Genomic DNA, 13469 nt, shown 5'->3' with positions numbered 1-13469 from the left:
AGTGTCTGGAATCATTCTATGCTCCCTCTTATGTTGTTTCTATCTTAACCTATAGCCTCACCCTCCTCTCTGTGAGCTTGTCCAGGAGGTTGTATTTAGAGTTGGTTGCATCTAAATGACAATTTGATATATGCCTGTTGATATGGAGGGTTGGTTTATGGTTCTGGGGTTTGAGTAAGGAGACAAAGCTGAACGATTTATTATGTCTATGCTGTCTTATCCTGTGTGTGTGTCTTTACTATAAAGGACCTCATTTGAAATGTGGAAGGGGCTCTCAGAGAATTCACTGAGAGACACTGAATTTATCTGAGAGTCACAGGGTTGTGATAGAGCTCATATAATTAAAGATGGACTTTTATAACTAACTCTGACTTGTGTGTGTGGTTTGCTCCCATGATTTGGTAAATAGAGGAAATTTCCACGACATAACCCTGGCTGCTGACTCAGTGACTAGTCACCATCCTCCTGTCTGCTGACTCAGTGACTAGTCACCATCCTCCTGTCTGCTGACTCAGTGACTAGTCACCATCCTCCTGTCTGCTGACTCAGTGACTAGTCACCATCCTCCTGTCTGCTGACTCAGTGACCTAACCACCATACTCCTGGCTGCTGACTCAGTGACTAGTCACCATCCTCCTGTCTGCTGACTCAGTGACTAGTCACCATCCTCCTGTCTGCTGACTCAGTGACTAGTCACCATCCTCCTGTCTGCTGACTCAGTGACTAGTCACCATCCTCCTGTCTGCTGACTCAGTGACTAGTCACCATCCTCCTGTCTGCTGACTCAGTGACTAGTCGCCATCCTCCTGTCTGCTGACTCAGTGACCTAGCCACCATACTCCTGTCTGCTGACTCAGTGACCTAACCACCATTCTCCTGTCTGCTGACTCTGTGACCTAGCCACCATCCTCCTGGCTGCTGACTCAGTGACCTAACCACCAACCTCCTGGCTGCTGACTCAGTGACTAGTCACCATCCTCCTGTCTGCTGACTCAGTGACTAGTCACCATCCTCCTGGCTGCTGACTCTGTGACCTAGCCACCATCCTCCTGTCTGCTGACTCTGTGACCTAGCCACCATCCTCCTTGCTTATGACTCTGTGACCTAACCACCATACTCCTGGCTGCTGACTCAGTGACTAGTCACCATACTCCTGGCTGCTGACTCAGTGACTAGCCACCATACTCCTGTCTGATGACTCAGTGACTAGTCACCATCCTCCTGGCTGCTGACTCAGTGACCTAACCACCATACTTCTGGCTGCTGACTCAGTGACTAGCCACCATCCTCCTGTCTGCTGACTCAGTGACCTAACCACCATACTCCTGGCTGCTGACTCAGTGACTAGTCACCATCCTCCTGTCTGATGACTCAGTGACTAGTCACCATACTCCTGTCTGCTGACTCAGTGACTAGTCACCATCCTCCTGTCTGCTGACTCAGTGACTAGCCACCATCCTCCTGTCTGCTGACTCAGTGACCTAACCACCATACTCCTGTCTGCTGACTCAGTGACTAGCCACCATCCTCCTGTCTGCTGACTCAGTGACCTAACCACCATACTCCTGTCTGCTGACTCAGTGACTAGCCACCATCCTCCTGTTTGCTGACTCAGTGACCTAACCACCATCCTCCTGTCTGCTGACTCAGTGACTAGCCACCATCCTCCTGTCTGCTGACTCAGTGACCTAACCACCACACTCCTGGCTGCTGACTCTGTGACCTAACCACCATACTCCTGTCTGCTGACTCAGTGACTAGTCACCATCCTCCTGTCTGCTGACTCAGTGACCTAACCACCATCCTCCTGTCTGCTGACTCAGTGACCTAACCACCATTCTCCTGTCTGCTGACTCTGTGACCTAACCACCATCCTCCTGTCTGCTGACTCAGTGACTAGTCACCATCCTCCTGTCTGCTGACTCAGTGACTAGTCACCATCCTCCTGGCTGCTGACTCTGTGACCTAGCCACCATCCTCCTGTCTGCTGACTCTGTGACCTAGCCACCATCCTCCTGGCTGCTGACTCTGTGACCTAACCACCATACTCCTGGCTGCTGACTCAGTGACTAGTCACCATACTCCTGGCTGCTGACTCAGTGACTAGCCACCATACTCCTGTCTGATGACTCAGTGACTAGTCACCATCCTCCTGGCTGCTGACTCAGTGACCTAACCACCATACTCCTGGCTGCTGACTCAGTGACCTAACCACCATACTCCTGGCTGCTGACTCAGTGACTAGCCACCATCCTCCTGTCTGCTGACTCAGTGACCTAACCACCATACTCCTGGCTGCTGACTCAGTGACTAGTCACCATCCTCCTGTCTGATGACTCAGTGACTAGTCACCATACTCCTGTCTGCTGACTCAGTGACTAGTCACCATCCTCCTGTCTGCTGACTCAGTGACTAGCCACCATCCTCCTGTCTGCTGACTCAGTGACCTAACCACCATACTCCTGTCTGCTGACTCAGTGACTAGCCACCATCCTCCTGTCTGCTGACTCAGTGACCTAACCACCATACTCCTGTCTGCTGACTCAGTGACTAGCCACCATCCTCCTGTCTGCTGACTCAGTGACCTAACCACCATCCTCCTGTCTGCTGACTCAGTGACCTAGCCACCATCCTCCTGTCTGCTGACTCAGTGACCTAACCACCATACTCCTGGCTGCTGACTCTGTGACCTAACCACCATACTCCTGTCTGCTGACTCAGTGACTAGTCACCATCCTCCTGTCTGCTGACTCTGTGACCTAACCACCATACTCCTGGCTGCTGACTCAGTGACCTAACCACCATACTCCTGGCTGCTGACTCAGTGACTAGCCACCATCCTCCTGTCTGCTGACTCAGTGACCTAACCACCATACTCCTGGCTGCTGACTCAGTGACTAGTCACCATCCTCCTGTCTGATGACTCAGTGACTAGTCACCATACTCCTGTCTGCTGACTCAGTGACTAGTCACCATCCTCCTGTCTGCTGACTCAGTGACTAGCCACCATCCTCCTGTCTGCTGACTCAGTGACCTAACCACCATACTCCTGTCTGCTGACTCAGTGACTAGCCACCATCCTCCTGTCTGCTGACTCAGTGACCTAACCACCATACTCCTGTCTGCTGACTCAGTGACCTAACCACCATCCTCCTGTCTGCTGACTCAGTGACTAGCCACCATCCTCCTGTCTGCTGACTCAGTGACCTAACCACCATACTCCTGGCTGCTGACTCTGTGACCTAACCACCATACTCCTGTCTGCTGACTCAGTGACTAGTCACCATCCTCCTGTCTGCTGACTCTGTGACCTAACCACCATCCTCCTGGCTGCTGACTCTGTGACCTAACCACCATACTCCTGGCTGCTGACTCAGTGACTAGTCACCATCCTCCTGTCTGCTGACTCAGTGACCTAACCACCATCCTCCTGTCTGCTGACTCAGTGACCTAACCACCATACTCCTGTCTGCTGACTCAGTGACTAGTCACCATCCTCCTGTCTGCTGACTCAGTGACTAGTCGCCATCCTCCTGTCTGCTGACTCAGTGACCTAGCCACCATACTCCTGTCTGCTGACTCAGTGACCTAACCACCATTCTCCTGTCTGCTGACTCTGTGACCTAACCACCATACTCCTGGCTGCTGACTCAGTGACCTAACCACCAACCTCCTGGCTGCTGACTCAGTGACTAGTCACCATCCTCCTGTCTGCTGACTCAGTGACTAGTCACCATCCTCCTGGCTGCTGACTCTGTGACCTAGCCACCATCCTCCTGTCTGCTGACTCTGTGACCTAGCCACCATCCTCCTGGCTGCTGACTCTGTGACCTAACCACCATACTCCTGGCTGCTGACTCAGTGACTAGTCACCATACTCCTGGCTGCTGACTCAGTGACTAGCCACCATACTCCTGTCTGATGACTCAGTGACTAGTCACCATCCTCCTGGCTGCTGACTCAGTGACCTAACCACCATACTCCTGGCTGCTGACTCAGTGACTAGCCACCATCCTCCTGTCTGCTGACTCAGTGACCTAACCACCATACTCCTGGCTGCTGACTCAGTGACTAGTCACCATCCTCCTGTCTGATGACTCAGTGACTAGTCACCATACTCCTGTCTGCTGACTCAGTGACTAGTCACCATCCTCCTGTCTGCTGACTCAGTGACTAGCCACCATCCTCCTGTCTGCTGACTCAGTGACCTAACCACCATACTCCTGTCTGCTGACTCAGTGACTAGCCACCATCCTCCTGTCTGCTGACTCAGTGACCTAACCACCATACTCCTGTCTGCTGACTCAGTGACTAGCCACCATCCTCCTGTCTGCTGACTCAGTGACCTAACCACCATCCTCCTGTCTGCTGACTCAGTGACTAGCCACCATCCTCCTGTCTGCTGACTCAGTGACCTAACCACCATACTCCTGGCTGCTGACTCTGTGACCTAACCACCATACTCCTGTCTGCTGACTCAGTGACTAGTCACCATCCTCCTGTCTGCTGACTCTGTGACCTAACCACCATCCTCCTGGCTGCTGACTCTGTGACCTAACCACCATACTCCTGGCTGCTGACTCAGTGACTAGTCACCATCCTCCTGTCTGCTGACTCAGTGACTAGTCACCATCCTCCTGTCTGCTGACTCAGTGACCTAACCACCATACTCCTGTCTGCTGACTCAGTGACTAGTCACCATACTCCTGTCTGCTGACTCAGTGACTAGTCACCATACTCCTGTCTGCTGACTCAGTGACTAGTCACCATACTCCTGTCTGCTGACTCAGTGACTAGTCACCATCCTCCTATCGGCTGACTCAGTGACTAGTCACCATACTCCTGTCTGCTGACTCAGTGACTAGTCACCATACCCCTGTCTGCTGACTCAGTGACTAGTCACCATACCCCTGTCTGCTGACTCAGTGACTAGTCACCATACTCCTGTCTGCTGACTCAGTGACTAGTCACCATACTCCTGTCTGCTGACTCAGTGACTAGTCACCATACTCCTGTCTGCTGACTCAGTGACTAGTCACCATCCTCCTATCGGCTGACTCAGTGACTAGCCACCATACTCCTGTCTGCTGACTCAGTGACCTAGCCACCATCCTCCTGTCTGCTGACTCAGTGACCTAACCACCATCCTCCTGTCTGCTGACTCAGTGACCTAACCACCATACTCCTGTCTGCTGACTCTGTGACCTAACCACCATACTCCTGGCTGCTGACTCAGTGACTAGTCACCATACTCCTGGCTGCTGACTCTGTGACCTAACCACCATACTCCTGGCTGCTGACTCAGTGACTAGTCACCATCCTCCTGTCTGCTGACTCAGTGAAGTAACCACCATACTCCTGGCTGCTGACTCAGTGACTAGTCACCATACTCCTGTCTGCTGACTCAGTGACTAGTCACCATACTCCTGTCTGCTGACTCAGTGACTAGTCACCATACTCCTGTCTGCTGACTCAGTGACTAGCCACCATCCTCCTGTCTGCTGACTCAGTGACCTAACCACCATCCTCCTGGCTGCTGACTCTGTGCCCTAACCACCATACTCCTGTCTGCTGACTCAGTGACTAGTCACCATCCTCCTGTCTGCTGACTCAGTGACCTAACCACCATACTCCTGTCTGCTGACTCAGTGACTAGTCACCATACTCCTGTCTGCTGACTCAGTGACTAGTCACCATACTCCTGTCTGCTGACTCAGTGACTAGTCACCATACTCCTGTCTGCTGACTCAGTGACTAGTCACCATCCTCCTATCGGCTGACTCAGTGACTAGTCACCATACTCCTGTCTGCTGACTCAGTGACTAGTCACCATACCCCTGTCTGCTGACTCAGTGACTAGGCACCATACCCCTGTCTGCTGACTCAGTGACTAGTCACCATACTCCTGTCTGCTGACTCAGTGACTAGTCACCATACTCCTGTCTGCTGACTCAGTGACTAGTCACCATACTCCTGTCTGCTGACTCAGTGACTAGTCACCATCCTCCTATCGGCTGACTCAGTGACTAGCCACCATACTCCTGTCTGCTGACTCAGTGACCTAGCCACCATCCTCCTGTCTGCTGACTCAGTGACCTAACCACCATCCTCCTGTCTGCTGACTCAGTGACCTAACCACCATACTCCTGTCTGCTGACTCTGTGACCTAACCACCATACTCCTGGCTGCTGACTCAGTGACTAGTCACCATACTCCTGGCTGCTGACTCTGTGACCTAACCACCATACTCCTGGCTGCTGACTCAGTGACTAGTCACCATCCTCCTGTCTGCTGACTCAGTGAAGTAACCACCATACTCCTGGCTGCTGACTCAGTGACTAGTCACCATACTCCTGTCTGCTGACTCAGTGACTAGTCACCATACTCCTGTCTGCTGACTCAGTGACTAGTCACCATACTCCTGTCTGCTGACTCAGTGACTAGCCACCATCCTCCTGTCTGCTGACTCAGTGACCTAACCACCATCCTCCTGGCTGCTGACTCTGTGCCCTAACCACCATACTCCTGGCTGCTGACTCAGTGACTAGTCACCATCCTCCTGGCTGCTGACTCTGTGACCTAACCACCATACTCCTGGCTGCTGACTCAGTGACTAGTCACCATCCTCCTGGCTGCTGACTCAGTGACTAGCCACCATCCTCCTGTCTGCTGACTCAGTGACTAGTCACCATCCTCCTGGCTGCTGACTCTGTGACCTAACCACCATACTCCTGGCTGCTGACTCAGTGACTAGTCACCATCCTCCTGGCTGCTGACTCAGTGACTAGTCACCATCCTCCTGTCTGCTGACTCAGTGACTAGCCACCATCCTCCTGTCTGCTGACTCAGTGACCTAACCACCATCCTCCTGTCTGCTGACTCAGTGACTAGTCACCATCCTCCTGTCTGCTGACTCAGTGACCTAGCCACCATACTCCTGTCTGCTGACTCAGTGACTAGTCACCATCCTCCTGTCTGCTGACTCAGTGATGTAACCACCATACTCCTGGCTGCTGACTCAGTGACTAGTCAACATCCTCCTGTCTGCTGACTCAGTGATGTAACCACCATACTCCTGGCTGCTGACTCAGTGACTAGTCACCATCCTCCTGTCTGCTGACTCAGTGACTAGCCACCATACCCCTGTCTGCTGACTCAGTGACCTAACCACCATCCTCCTGTCTGCTGACTCAGTGACTAGTCACCATCCTCCTGTCTGCTGACTCAGTGACTAACCACCATACTCCTGTCTGCTGACTCAGTGACTAGTCACCATCCTCCTGTCTGCTGACTCAGTGATGTAACCACCATACTCCTGGCTGCTGACTCAGTGACTAGTCACCATCCTCCTGTCTGCTGACTCAGTGATGTAACCACCATACTCCTGTCTGCTGACTCAGTGACTAGTCACCATCCTCCTGTCTGCTGACTCAGTGATGTAACCACCATACTCCTGTCTGATGACTCAGTGACTAGTCACCATACTCCTGGCTGCTGACTCAGTGACTAGTCACCATCCTCCTGTCTGCTGACTCAGTGACTAGTCACCATACTCCTGTCTGCTGACTCAGTGACTAGTCACCATACTCCTGTCTGCTGACTCAGTGACTAGTCACCATACTCCTGTCTGCTGACTCTGTGACCTAACCACCATCCTCCTGTCTGCTGACTCAGTGACCTAACCACCATACTCCTGTCTGCTGACTCAGTGACTTAACCACCATACTCATGTCTGCTGACTCAGTGACTAGTCACCATCATCCTGTCTGCTGACTCAGTGACTAGTCACCATCCTCCTGTCTGCTGACTCAGTGACTAGTCACCATACTCCTGGCTGCTGACTCAGTGACTAGCCACCATCCTCCTGGCTGCTGACTCTGTGACCTAACCACCATCCTCCTGTCTGCTGACTCAGTGACCTAGTCACCATCCTCCTGTCTGCTGACTCAGTGACCTAGCCACCATCCTCCTGGCTGCTGACTCTGTGACCTAACCACCATACTCCTGGCTGCTGACTCAGTGACTAGTCACCATCCTCCTGGCTGCTGAATCTGTGACCTAACCACCATACTCCTGGCTGCTGACTCAGTGACTAGTCACCATCCTCCTGGCTGCTGACTCAGTGACTAGCCACCATCCTCCTGTCTGCTGACTCAGTGACTAGTCACCATCCTCCTGGCTGCTGACTCTGTGACCTAACCACCATACTCCTGGCTGCTGACTCAGTGACTAGTCACCATCCGCCTGGCTGCTGACTCAGTGACTAGTCACCATCCTCCTGTCTGCTGACTCAGTGACTAGCCACCATCCTCCTGTCTGCTGACTCAGTGACCTAACCACCATCCTCCTGTCTGCTGACTCAGTGACTAGTCACCATCCTCCTGTCTGCTGACTCAGTGACCTAGCCACCATACTCCTGTCTGCTGACTCAGTGACTAGTCACCATCCTCCTGTCTGCTGACTCAGTGATGTAACCACCATACTCCTGGCTGCTGACTCAGTGACTAGTCACCATCCTCCTGTCTGCTGACTCAGTGATGTAACCACCATACTCCTGGCTGCTGACTCAGTGACTAGTCACCATCCTCCTGTCTGCTGACTCAGTGATGTAACCACCATACTCCTGGCTGCTGACTCAGTGACTAGTCACCATCCTCCTGTCTGATGACTCAGTGACTAGTCACCATCCTCCTGTCTGCTGACTCAGTGACTAGTCACCATACTCCTGTCTGCTGACTCAGTGACTATTCACCATACTCCTGTCTGCTGACTCAGTGACTAGTCACCATACTCCTGTCTGCTGACTCTGTGACCTAACCACCATCCTCCTGTCTGCTGACTCAGTGACCTAACCACCATACTCCTGTCTGCTGACTCAGTGACTAGTCACCATCCTCCTGTCTGCTGACTCAGTGACTAGCCACCATCCTCCTGTCTGCTGACTCAGTGACTAGTCACCATCCTCCTGTCTGCTGACTCAGTGACTAGTCACCATACTCCTGGCTGCTGACTCAGTGACTAGCCACCATCCTCCTGGCTGCTGACTCTGTGACCTAACCACCATCCTCCTGTCTGCTGACTCAGTGACCTAGTCACCATCCTCCTGTCTGCTGACTCAGTGACCTAACCACCATCCTCCTGGCTGCTGACTCAGTGACTAGTCACCATCCTCCTGGCTGCTGAATCTGTGACCTAACCACCATACTCCTGGCTGCTGACTCAGTGACTAGTCACCATCCTCCTGGCTGCTGACTCAGTGACTAGCCACCATCCTCCTGTCTGCTGACTCAGTGACTAGTCACCATCCTCCTGGCTGCTGACTCTGTGACCTAACCACCATACTCCTGGCTGCTGACTCAGTGACTAGTCACCATCCTCCTGGCTGCTGACTCAGTGACTAGTCACCATCCTCCTGTCTGCTGACTCAGTGACTAGCCACCATCCTCCTGTCTGCTGACTCAGTGACCTAACCACCATCCTCCTGTCTGCTGACTCAGTGACTAGTCACCATCCTCCTGTCTGCTGACTCAGTGACCTAGCCACCATACTCCTGTCTGCTGACTCAGTGACTAGTCACCATCCTCCTGTCTGCTGACTCAGTGATGTAACCACCATACTCCTGGCTGCTGACTCAGTGACTAGTCACCATCCTCCTGTCTGCTGACTCAGTGATGTAACCACCATACTCCTGGCTGCTGACTCAGTGACTAGTCACCATCCTCCTGTCTGCTGACTCAGTGATGTAACCACCATACTCCTGGCTGCTGACTCAGTGACTAGTCACCATCCTCCTGTCTGATGACTCAGTGACTAGTCACCATCCTCCTGTCTGCTGACTCAGTGACTAGTCACCATACTCCTGTCTGCTGACTCAGTGACTATTCACCATACTCCTGTCTGCTGACTCAGTGACTAGTCACCATACTCCTGTCTGCTGACTCAGTGACCTAACCACCATACTCCTGTCTGCTGACTCAGTGACTAGTCACCATCCTCCTGTCTGCTGACTCAGTGACTAGCCACCATCCTCCTGTCTGCTGACTCAGTGACTAGTCACCATCCTCCTGTCTGCTGACTCAGTGACTAGTCACCATACTCCTGGCTGCTGACTCAGTGACTAGCCACCATCCTCCTGGCTGCTGACTCTGTGACCTAACCACCATCCTCCTGTCTGCTGACTCAGTGACCTAGTCACCATCCTCCTGTCTGCTGACTCAGTGACCTAACCACCATACTCCTGTCTGCTGACTCAGTGACTAGTCACCATCGTCCTGTCTGATGACTCAGTGACCTAACCACCATACTCCTGGCTGCTGACTCAGTGACCTAGTCACCATACTCCTGTCTGCTGACTCAGTGACTAGCCACCATCCTCCTGTCTGCTGACTCAGTGACCTAACCACCATCCTCCTGTCTGCTGACTCTGTGACCTAACCACCATCCTCCTGTCTGCTGACTCTGTGACCTAGCCACCATACTTATGGCTGCTGACTCAGTGACTAGTCACCATCCTCCTGGCTGCTGACTCAGTGACTAGTCACCATCCTCCTGGCTGCTGACTCAGTGACCTAACCACCATACTCCTGTCTGCTGACTCAGTGACTAGTCACCATACTCCTGTCTGCTGACTCAGTGACCTAACCACCATCCTCCTGTCTGCTGACTCAGTGAAGTAACCACCATCCTCCTGTCTGCTGACTCTGTGACCTAGCCACCATACTTCTGGCTGCTGACTCAGTGACTAGTCACCATCCTCCTGTCTGCTGACTCAGTGACCTAGCCACCATCCTCCTGGCTGCTGACTCAGTGACTTAACCACCATACTCCTGTCTGCTGACTCAGTGACTAGTCACCATCCTCCTGGCTGCTGACTCAGTGACTAGTCACCATCCTCCTGTCTGCTGACTCAGTGACCTAACCACCATCCTCCTGGCTGCTGACTCAGTGACCTAGTCACCATACTCCTGTCTGCTGACTCAGTGACTAGTCACCATCCTCCTGTCTGATGACTCAGTGACCTAACCACCATACTCCTGGCTGCTGACTCAGTGACCTAGTCACCATCCTCCTGTCTGCTGACTCAGTGACTAGTCACCATCCTCCTGTCTGCTGACTCAGTGACTAGTCACCATACTCCTGGCTGCTGACTCAGTGACTAGCCACCATCCTCCTGGCTGCTGACTCTGTGACCTAACCACCATCCTCCTGTCTGCTGACTCAGTGACCTAGTCACCATCCTCCTGTCTGCTGACTCAGTGACCTAACCACCATCCTCCTGTCTGCTGACTCAGTGACTAGCCACCATCCTCCTGTCTGCTGACTCAGTGACCTAACCACCATCCTCCTGTCTGCTGACTCTGTGACCTAACCACCATCCTCCTGTCTGCTGACTCTGTGACCTAGCCACCATACTTATGGCTGCTGACTCAGTGACTAGTCACCATCCTCCTGGCTGCTGACTCAGTGACTAGTCACCATCCTCCTGGCTGCTGACTCAGTGACCTAACCACCATCCTCCTGTCTGCTGACTCAGTGAAGTAACCACCATCCTCCTGTCTGCTGACTCTGTGACCTAGCCACCATACTTCTGGCTGCTGACTCAGTGACTAGTCACCATCCTCCTGTCTGCTGACTCAGTGACCTAGCCACCATCCTCCTGGCTGCTGACTCAGTGACTTAACCACCATACTCCTGTCTGCTGACTCAGTGACTGGTCACCATCCTCCTGGCTGCTGACTCAGTGACTAGTCACCATCCTCCTGTCTGCTGACTCAGTGACCTAACCACCATCCTCCTGGCTGCTGACTCAGTGACCTAGTCACCATACTCCTGTCTGCTGACTCAGTGACTAGTCACCATCCTCCTGTCTGATGACTCAGTGACCTAACCACCATACTCCTGGCTGCTGACTCAGTGACCTAGTCACCATACTCCTGTCTGCTGACTCAGTGACTAGCCACCATCCTCCTGTCTGCTGACTCAGTGACCTAACCACCATCCTCCTGTCTGCTGACTCTGTGACCTAACCACCATCCTCCTGTCTGCTGACTCTGTGACCTAGCCACCATACTTATGGCTGCTGACTCAGTGACTAGTCACCATCCTCCTGGCTGCTGACTCAGTGACTAGTCACCATCCTCCTGGCTGCTGACTCAGTGACCTAACCACCATACTCCTGTCTGCTGACTCAGTGACCTAACCACCATCCTCCTGTCTGCTGACTCAGTGAAGTAACCACCATCCTCCTGTCTGCTGACTCTGTGACCTAGCCACCATACTTCTGGCTGCTGACTCAGTGACTAGTCACCATCCTCCTGTCTGCTGACTCAGTGACCTAGCCACCATCCTCCTGGCTGCTGACTCAGTGACTTAACCACCATACTCCTGTCTGCTGACTCAGTGACTAGTCACCATCCTCCTGGCTGCTGACTCAGTGACTAGTCACCATCCTCCTGTCTGCTGACTCAGTGACCTAACCACCATACTCCTGTCTGCTGACTCAGTGACCTAACCACCATACTCCTGGCTGCTGACTCAGTGACTAGTCACCATCCTCCTGGCTGCTGACTCTGTGACCTAACCACCATCCTCCTGGCTGCTGACTCTGTGACCTAGCCACCATACTTCTGGCTGCTGACTCAGTGACTAGTCACCATCCTCCTGTCTGCTGACTCAGTGTCTAGTCACCATCCTCCTGGCTGCTGACTCAGTGACCTAACCACCATACTCCTGTCTGCTGACTCAGTGACTAGTCACCATCCTCCTGTCTGCTGACCCTGCTGGACTCCCTAATATTTACCGTACCACATGTCCTGTCTCGTGTATTGTGTCCCTCTGTGCTGTGTTTGTAGGCCTATAGGCTGCTCTCCTATGTCTATATACTGTATTCTATACTATCTACTGTATCTTAGTCTGTGTCATTCTCTGACATTATTCTGACATTGCTCGTCCATATATTTATATATCCTTTACTCAGATTTGTGTGTATTAGGTATTTGTTGTGAAATTGTTAGATATTACTTGTTAGATATTGCTGCATTGTAGGAACTAAAAGCACAACCATTTCGCTACACCTGCAATAACATCTGCTAAACATGTGCATGTGACCAATAATATCTGCTAAACACGTGCATGTGACCAATAATATCTGCTAAACACGTGCATGTGACCAATAACATCTGCTAAACACGCGCATGTGACCAATAATATCTGCTAAACATGTGCATGTGACCAATAATATCTGCTAAACATGTGTATGTGACCAATAACATCTGCTAAACATGTGCATGTGACCAATAACATCTGCTAAACATGTGCATGTGACCAATAATATCTGCTAAACATGTGTATGTGACCAATAACATCTGCTAAACATGTGCATGTGACCAATAATATCTGCTAAACATGCATGTGACCAATAACATCTGCTAAACACGCGCATGTGACCAATAACATCTGCTAAACACGCG

This window comes from Oncorhynchus clarkii, chromosome 17 (assembly GCF_045791955.1).
Source record: "Oncorhynchus clarkii lewisi isolate Uvic-CL-2024 chromosome 17, UVic_Ocla_1.0, whole genome shotgun sequence".
NCBI classification, from domain to species: Eukaryota; Metazoa; Chordata; class Actinopteri; order Salmoniformes; family Salmonidae; genus Oncorhynchus; species Oncorhynchus clarkii.
The sequence above is the reverse complement of the archived record's forward strand: the minus strand, read 5'-3'. Positions refer to the sequence as shown.